The sequence below is a fragment of the Octopus bimaculoides genome, chromosome 4, assembly GCF_001194135.2.
Source record: "Octopus bimaculoides isolate UCB-OBI-ISO-001 chromosome 4, ASM119413v2, whole genome shotgun sequence".
Lineage (NCBI taxonomy): Eukaryota > Metazoa > Mollusca > Cephalopoda > Octopoda > Octopodidae > Octopus > Octopus bimaculoides.
The window spans coordinates 39,941,800-39,950,451 of record NC_068984.1 but is presented as its reverse complement, the minus strand read 5'-3'; the positions used below and the strand labels follow the sequence as shown (position 1 = coordinate 39,950,451).

Sequence of the window (8,652 nt, the reverse complement as noted above, 5' to 3'; positions counted from 1 at the left end):
CAGCACGACGTCCGACATGACCGTTGAAGTCTCCAGCCACAAAGAGAAGGTCCCTGTCACTCGTCGACGAGGTAGTTTGCAAGAGGGTGTCATAGAATTGGTCTTTCAGACCATCTGGTAGTCCAGGTTGAGGTGCATAGGCTGAGATGACAGTAGCTAATCTATGATGAAGCACTAGTCTGATCTTAAGTACTCTGTCACTTACTCTAACGACCTCGATTACCTTATCCACCCATTTCTCCGCTAGAAGTATTCCTACGCCCCCGACCCCGTCAGTGTTCCCGGGGTATCTGTCTTGTTATGGAAGCGATGCATTCTTGAAAATTTTGCCATAACGTGAAGTTAATTTTCCCATTGATTTTCATGTTACAAAGTGAGAATGTGTTCCAGTGGTATTTTTGAAAAAATATTGAACAACAACAATAAAACAAACAATACAACTAATATTCATGAAAATAACAATTTCTTAACATTCACAGTACAATATTTACACAAAAATATTTGAAGAGAAATACATTAAGAAATAATTAAAACTCATAATATTATTATACAGTATATTTTTACCTCCAGTGGTGAAGAGCATGCACTATTCTATTCCTTTCAGTCATTTCTGATGATTGCCAGGGCTAGTTCTCAACTTCTCGTGTGTAACCCAATTAGTAATTTAGCTATTATGAGACTATAATATCTTATTTAACAACAAAACAATGACAACAGTAACAACAACAATAACTATAAGACTACAAGAGAAGGCACAACAATGTTGTCAGATTGGTTCACTGGAAGCTTTGTCATGAATAGACACAGGCAGAAGTGAGAAATGGTATGAGCACCAACCGGAAAGGATTGCTGAAAATGAACAATATAATATCTCGTGGGACAAAACCATCCAAAATGACCATTTTATTGTAGCAATAAACTGGACATTGTTGTCTTAAATAAGAAAAAGTATATAGCAATTATTGTGGATATTGCTTCTCTATGGGACCACAGAATGAATGAGAAGGAAAGTGAGAAAGAGGAGAAATATCAGGAGCTGAAGTAGGAAATCATAACACTATGGAGAATCAGGTATGTAGAAGTGGTATTGATTGTGGTTGGCACATTTGAAACAGTTAGCTAAGAATTTCCATCAAAATGAGGCTGTTTCAGAAAACACCTTGTTAGAAACAGCAAGGATTCTAAGGAGGGTGTTAGAAAGTTGAAGTAGAAGAAATGACCCAAAAGAACTTTGGCCATTTGCTCTTTTGGTATAGTGTTGGTATGACATCTGAAGAGAAAAAGCATCAATGAAAACAAGAACAACAATAATAATAAAGAAATTTTATTGGGAAATTGGCAAAAGTAAGATAGAAGTAAAGGAGTCACTTAAGACTGAGGAAATGGAAGAGTTCTGAAAGAAGATATGAAGCAACGAAAAAGGGTATAATGCTGAAACTGATTGGATAGAATGTGAGAAAGGGAGACTGGATGAAGTTGAAGAACAGAAATGGGAGGCAATAGGAATAGAAGAGCTAAGATGTGTTCTTAGAAAGTTTCATAAATGGAAACCCCTAGGACTGGACCAGATTCCAAAATTCTGGCGAATTGTTTGACAGAATCTCACTGCATCTCTAACTGATGTCATTCAGAGCCCACAGCAACTACCTGTCTGGCTGACTCAAGGAACTACATACCTACTACCAAAAACTGAAGACACAAAATTCCAAAGAACTACTAACCAATAACATGTCTCAACACTTACAAGATTCTCACATCCATACTAACTGAAAAAATATACATTTTCCTTGAACAGAACTCTATCCTTCCACAAGCTCAAAAACGTTGTAAAAGAAATTCTTATGGGTGCAAAGACCAATTACACCTTCTCCTTGACTTACAGCTGACTTTTATTCCGACTGACAGGTTGTATGTTGGATTTATATTTTTCAACATTATTTTCATTCATGCAACTGATGCTTGAAAGCGATTAAGTGAGAGATAGGTAGTTGATGCTTGGGTCTGAGGGCAGTGTCTGTGTTGCCAGATACTACCATAGTTATTGTACATGCAGCTGAACCAACATCCAAAAATCAATATTTTATTTATTCATTTATTTTTTAGGGTCATAAGTGTGGAAGGTTGTAAGTTGAGGAAAAGGTGTACTCATAAATAAAATATGGCATGGATAGACTACAGGAAAGCATTTGATAGTGTCCCACATAAATACTCAAGGCCCTTGAGTTATACAAGAATTCTCCTGTTGTCTCCAAATTCTTACAAAGTAGTATGGCCAAGTGGAACACACATTGCTTTTTAAACCATAGTAATGGGATGAACCAATCCAACAACATCAGCATCAAACTAGGCATCTTTCAAGGTGACTCCAGTTCTCCATTATTTTTTGCATTGAACTAATTCCACTCTCAAATGAACTGAATAACACCAGGTATGGGTACAAAGTTTTTAACACTATAATAAACCATCTAGTTTATATGTATGATCTGAGGCTGTATGCTAAGAATGACCAGGAGCTACTAGGGCTGCTAACAACTGTTAAAGAGTTTAATAATGACATCGGGAAATGCTAAGGCAAATACCCGGGAATAAAACATGGCGATGGTATACATCATGCTACTATGAAGGTAAAAATAAGAAAGGAGTACTACAGGTGAATAAGACTTGTATTGAAGACTGAACTCAATTCAAAAAATTTCATTGAAGCTATAAACACACTGGCACTTCCAGTAGTCCAATACAATTTTAACATTATTAACTGGAATCCTACAGAGCTCCAACATCTGGACAGGAAGCCTAGAAAATTATTGACATCAAAGAACATGCACCACCTAAAAGCAGACTTTGACCACATGTACCTACCTAGAAGTAGTGAGGGATGAGGAATGATGCAATTAGTAATGTGATATAAGACCTTCACAATAGCAATGAACAGGTACTTATCTAGTACAGAAGACTGGATACTCCAGCTTGTGTATGCAAACATGAAAGTAGCAAAATGTCAAGAACATGAAACCACCACCACTAAGCAAGCAAAACGAATCAAGCAGACTGCAAAAAAGAACAGGAAAAAACAAATTGAGAAATGGAATCAGAACCCTTGCATTGACAGTATATACTCCTAAGTCAAAATGCTGATGGAGACCAAGTAACAACCCACCAGTGGCTGGGAGGTTCAGGACTGAAAGCAGAGATTGAAGGTTTCATATTGGTGGCATAAGATCAAAGCTTGTAAACCAGAAACTACAAGGCTAATGTTCTTCAAAATGGTACTGACACTAAATGAAGATTCTTTGACTCATTTGACGAAGCAATAGACCATCTCGTTTCTGGATGTCCTGTGCTGACACCAAACGTATACAAAAATCACCATGATAAGGTAAGACAGTATGTACATTGGAAAATATGTAAAAACTGCAAAATCGGCACTCCTGCTTACTGGTATGAACATCATCCTGAGCCAGTCGTTGAAAGTAAAAATGTCACTATCCTCTGGGATTTTCCAGTCAACACTGACAGAACGATCCAGGCTAACTGACCAGATATAATTATCGAAGACAAGAAAAAAAATACTTGTAGACTAATAGATGTAAGTATTCCCACTGATAAAAATACTTACCTCATAGGCTAGCAGCTTTCCTTACCTTCATGTTCTCAATCACTTTATCTCTCACACTATTATCAAATTGAATTGCTAGTCTCCCAGTAGAATCAGCATGAGATAACCCCTGTTTATACCATTCATTCTTGCTGTTCAACAGCCTTTCATAAAAGCTCTTCCATGCCTCTTTCTTTTCATCAAAGGCATTGGAAAGTGTGCCTTCATTGTTTTGAACGCATTTTTTCACAATGACATCTCTGTTGTCCCTTATACATAGACTTGCAACTCTGAACATCTCATGTCTGATTTTCACATCATCCAAAATTTGCAAATTTCTTTTCTATTTCTCCCCTTGCTTGTATACCTGCCACCCAACTTCCTTTTAAGCTATTTGATAATGTTCTCTACCACTACACATATATATGTGATATCAGTAATTATACTATTAGATTCTTACTATGTTTCCACATAATCATATGAATAGATGCTAGCTATCTTCAGTGGATATGAAGCATAAAATAGGAGACAAGAACATTACAGAGGGCATAAAATGTGCCCTCTTATATTGTTCTTGTCTTATAAAGACAAAGGAGAGAACAACACTATTTCATAGGGAAATTCTGGAATACAAACAAGGAATGAAACTTTCATTTACTGGAGAAACCCTATTTATTATACCATTTGACATGCACTTAAAAAGAAGATAAGAGCTGGTACTTGTCAACCTTTTTACTACTCATTAACAAAATTAAAATAATTTTATTAACCTCCTCTTCATACATAAAACATGTTTTTTAATATTCACATCTGAACTACATTTTGCTTGTTCTACCACTGATCAACATCAAATGCCTTATTCTACAGTGTATGGCACTGTATTTAATTAATACAGTGTACATTGTATGGTACTGTATTTAAACTAAGAAGCTTTATTTCTAATCTGAGAGCCTCCTGAACTAAGGTTCCTAGTTTGAGTCCAAATTAATATGCACACATTCCATCATAAGACACTTGATGATAATCAGTGTTCAAACCAAATGAAACAGATAGATTACTTGTTATCTACTTGTTTCAATCAATGGACTGTGGTCATGCTGGAGCACTGCCTTGAAGAGTTTAATTGAACTAATTTTCCCCCAGTACTTGTTTTTAAGTCTGGTACTTTTTCCATTGGTTTCTTTTGCCAAACCCAGAAGTTGCAGGGACATAAGCAAACCAACACTTGTTACTAAGCAGTGGTGGAGGACAAGTTTGCTTCCCACATGGTTCTGGGTTCAATCCCACCTCAGATAAATATCTTCTACTATTACCTCAGGCTAACCAAAGCCTTGTAAGTGGATTTGGTAGATGGAAACTGAAAGAAACCCGTCATATATATGTGTTTCTGCGTTTGTCCCCCATCACCACTTGACAACCGGTGCTGGATGTTTACATTTCGTAACTTAGCGGTTCAACAAAAGACACCGATAAAATAAGTATCGGGCTTAGAAAAGAAAGTAAAGGGGTCGATTCATTCGACTAAACTTCTTCAGGGCGGTACCCCAGCATGGCCGCAGTTTAATGACTGAAACAACAGATAAAAGATATAAACGACAGACTTCTTTCAGTTTTAATCAACAGGGCTTCTACAAGGTTTATCAAATTCACTGACAAGGCACAGGTTGACACAAGGCCATAGTAGAAGACACTTCCCCAAAGTGGACGCAGAGGGATTGAACCCGAAATCAGATGGTTGGAAAGCGAGCTTCGTAACCACACAGACATGCCAACGTCTCGCTCTAAAATGAATGAATGAATGAATGAATAAATAAATAAATAATGACTTAAAACCCTAAACACTAATTTAAAGTAAGTTGCATGCTTATGAATTTGTAAAATTTTATTCATTGTTTTTCTCAGTGCAAGAGTGTTTTTAGATTCGTATGTACTTGCGATTTGCTTAGTACTAAAAAAATTCGTAACCCATTTGTTCAACAGGGTATTGTTTTCTGCTGTAATTCTATTAACACCAACGAGGCATTACAAAATTCATCCTAGTACTTGACTGGTGCTTTATTTTCTTAAACCCGGAAGGACGAAAGCCAAACATGATCTGAGCAGATTTTGAACGCAGTCAATTCGCGCCACCAGCTAAAAATACCAGTTAAAATACTCCATTCTTTAAAAAAGGAAGGAAACATTGAATTTTGTAGTCTTAAAAAAACCCTCAAGAAGATGATCACGTCTGGAAAGCCTTTGATTATAAATCTGATCAACCAGGGCTATGACTGAGTTAAATAACAACTCATCCATATCGCCTTCTCTCTATACATAGTGCCTCTTTAAAGTTGCAAAATAGTTCAGTAAATTGAACTTCAGCATATTACAAATATTTAATTCTACATCAAAAGAATTGACGTTAAAACTCGATTCATTACGATAAAGCATTTATTACTTTGTCTGTATGTATTTATTAGCTTTCATTTTTTCAGTTATCTTTTAATACTATCATTTAGACGAAATTTATAATTATTCTAAATATTGTTATTATACACAGGTTCTAAAGGAAATCAGAAAAGTATATCAGTATTTTCATCCCCTCACAGGACACAATTTTGCCTTTATATCACTCCTCCCCAATTTATTTTTCTTTTCAATGCAAATATATATCTTTACTTGAGTTTTACGTACTAATAATTGAATTGTTCTGATGCCTGATCAACTGTTTTCGAGGCTTTAAATCAACTGAAATTACATATTCATTTCTATTTACTTCCTTACATCACAACTTTGACAGACAAATCGTCAGCTTTTTATCTAGTCGTTTACAATTGTTGATCCACACCCTTCCGTTTAAAATGACATGACTGAACGATTATCTTCCCGTGTTTTCGTATGTAACTGCTAGACGGCAATTTACATGACGTCATTGAAAGTGGAATTCCGTGCTGGATGCAGTAGCTTGCCAGGAGTGGATGTCGGTAAATTGCGTGTTGAAATTAAATGACTTTGCTGATTCCTTATTAATTTGTCCTTTTTTTTTTCGAACCCCAACCTATTTTTAAAAGCATGTTTATTAGTTAATTGTTACCGAAAGTTTTTCTGTAATTTTAAGATGTGTAGAAAACAATATCTGTATTATGTCTTACCTCAAAGTTATTCCTTTTAGTGAGGAAGTAGCGCGGAGTAATTGTCTTCCGCTAAATGAAGTTAGTCCCAACGCTTTCTCTTAAAAATTGACTTTCTAGATATTATATGGATTCTAAAATTTTAATCCCTATAGTTGATTGATCTTGTTTATTCGATACATTTATCATTCAAGTTCATTGTTGTAGGTAAACTTTACTATAAAAGTACACGAGTTGCCTTCTCACCACTAATTAACATATTGCTAGTGAAACTGGCTATAAATATCCAAGTCATTTCCATGCCTAAAATAGCACGACTTGTAGATTTCTCCTCAGCCAGATTTCAACTGGTTAGTAAAAATAGCATCAAACCACCGATATTTTTACTTCGCTTTTCTCTCGTATTGAAGAATGACTTAAGTTGAAAATGTTCGTGATTAGTAAGCTTGTGTATATAAACACAGCCGGATTTGTTTGGTGTGTTTCTGTTAGGAATGGCGTTATACAATTGGAAGGAGTTGGCAAGCAAATGTGATTGCTACCAACAACAGCATCTAACACGTTTTAACAGTAAAAATTCCTTCTTTGCTTCAATGTATTTTGATTACTGTCAAATTTTATATTGAGTTACAACTTCTATTGTCTATGTTAACATTATTGTATGTTATTGCACGTTGGTCATCTGTCTTTTTGCTTATATATATATAAATATATTTATGTATAAATAACTATACATATAAATATATAAACATATAATGTAAATATATATATATATGCACGCCTCTGTAAATATATACACATTATATATATGTATATATACACACACACACAATTTAATTATTGACACAATATCAGGAAGAGTTATGTAAATGTCGATCTAACGTAAAATTTCTACTATAGAGAAGCAACATATGAAAATTACCGTATTTGCTGTCAGTATTAATATTCGATTTCCTTAAACGATATTTACTGTTTATATGTAATCGTATATATATATATATATATATATATATATATATATATATATACACACATACATATATATATATACATGTATATCTTAAATTCTATTACAGATCGTGGGTCAATTTTATTTCCACGTGATAGGTGTTGGTGTTTTGCTCGTCGAATTGGGCACTGTGGATAGTTGAAACGTAATATCGACCAACATTTGGATTTATATAAGAAAAAGAGGAAAAAAAAAACAAAACAAACAGTTGCATATTCTCTACCTAAATTGGTCGTCTCCTTTTCCAGAAGCTGCAGTTTAAGGTAAGTTAATAGTTTATTTAATGTCTTTTATTTTCAGATTAGGGGGTTAACTGGTTAATATCATTTAGAATCGTTTTCGTTTTTTTTTCCTGTCCGTCTTCTCTTGTCCTTTATTATAGTTACAGTATGTTGTATGACGTTATATTAAGGCGGTCTGGTTCTGACTTCCTCAATTGGCTACCAGAAGCTCACTTTCACATAGACAGAATCCCATTTTCCTTTTTAGTCCATCCTTACATATTTGGACTCTCCCTTAATCACACACACATGCACATTCAGGCATAAACACATAAAACTTCTGCAAACTCAATTATATTGTTTTTACTCCTTCAACTTTTGTTTTATTTATTTCATTATTTTTGTCAAAGTTTAATCTTTCCGTTTCACGCGATTTCCTGAGTAGTTTGGTATATTTACGTTTATATGTATTTCAATTAACCAAATGGCAGCAAAACGAATAATAAAAAAAAAAATTGCATTTGTGGTGGTGGTGGTAGTAGTAGTAGTAGTAGTAATAATAGTAGTAGTGGTGAATATGATGTATGTGTGTGTGTGTAGAAATTACTATACAGACATTGTCAATTTTACTCTTGGTCCGTTTTCAAATACTTGAGTTGAACGGGATTTGCCAAACTGCTTTCGCCACTTGAAATATTTTAATTTCGTTGCTGTATG

The 8,652-nt window shown here is 34.8% G+C and overlaps 1 protein-coding gene across 7 annotated transcripts in view; it reads left to right on the top strand.

Annotated features, from left to right (window-relative positions):
• Nucleotides 1–5,668: 5,668 nt before the first annotated feature.
• The window catches only part of LOC106880463 (myocyte-specific enhancer factor 2A), a 35,600-nt gene continuing 32,616 nt past the window's right edge, over nucleotides 5,669–8,652 (top strand). Inside the window, exons 1-2 of one of the 7 annotated variants that reach the window (XM_014930395.2) lie at nucleotides 5,669–6,039; nucleotides 7,782–7,977. The gene's annotated coding sequence lies outside the window, so the exon portion shown is untranslated. Of the gene's footprint in view, nucleotides 6,040–6,465; nucleotides 6,559–6,638; nucleotides 7,276–7,465; nucleotides 7,638–7,781; nucleotides 7,978–8,516; nucleotides 8,648–8,652 lie in introns of those variants that run through there. The other 6 variants (XM_014930392.2, XM_014930394.2, XM_014930393.2 and 3 more) reach the window with 6 other exon arrangements.